Source organism: Myotis yumanensis, unplaced genomic scaffold (assembly GCF_028538775.1).
Source record: "Myotis yumanensis isolate MYYU_CA2020_CCGP unplaced genomic scaffold, mMyoYum1.0.hap1 SCAF_15, whole genome shotgun sequence".
Taxonomy (NCBI): Eukaryota; Metazoa; Chordata; class Mammalia; order Chiroptera; family Vespertilionidae; genus Myotis; species Myotis yumanensis.
The window spans coordinates 20,086,457-20,086,853 of NW_027223766.1; the positions used below are offsets into that span (position 1 = coordinate 20,086,457).

At 41.8% G+C, this 397-nt stretch overlaps 1 non-coding gene across 1 annotated transcript; it reads left to right on the plus strand.

Moving 5' to 3' along the window:
- On the plus strand, positions 1 to 107 carry LOC138993590 (U6 spliceosomal RNA). The gene has a single exon (XR_011468306.1). It is a non-coding gene; the product is annotated as a U6 spliceosomal RNA (small nuclear RNA).
- The last annotated feature ends 290 nt before the right edge of the window (positions 108 to 397 follow it).

The following is a 397-nucleotide window of genomic DNA, read 5'->3' on the forward strand; positions in this document are numbered from 1 at the left end:
GTGCTTGCTTCAGCAGCACATATACCAGAATTGGAACAATACAGAGAAGATTAGCATGGCCCCTGCGCAAGGATGACATGCAGATTCGTGAAATGTTCCATATATATTTTTATCTCACTCATATGTGGAATCTAATGATGAACAAAATAAACTGATGAACAAAAATATCCAGAGACGAATCTCAGAGGGAAGGTGGGGGGTGGGTGGGTGGGGAGAGATTGACCAAAGAACTTATATACATGTATGTATAACTCATGTATAACCAGACAATAGCGTGGTGATGGTCTGGGGGCAGCTTGGTGGAGGGGGTCAATGGGGGAAAAGAGGGGACATCTGTAATACTTCCAACAATAAAGACAAATTAAAAAATGTTGTTACATGGGGATTAGTCCTAGTG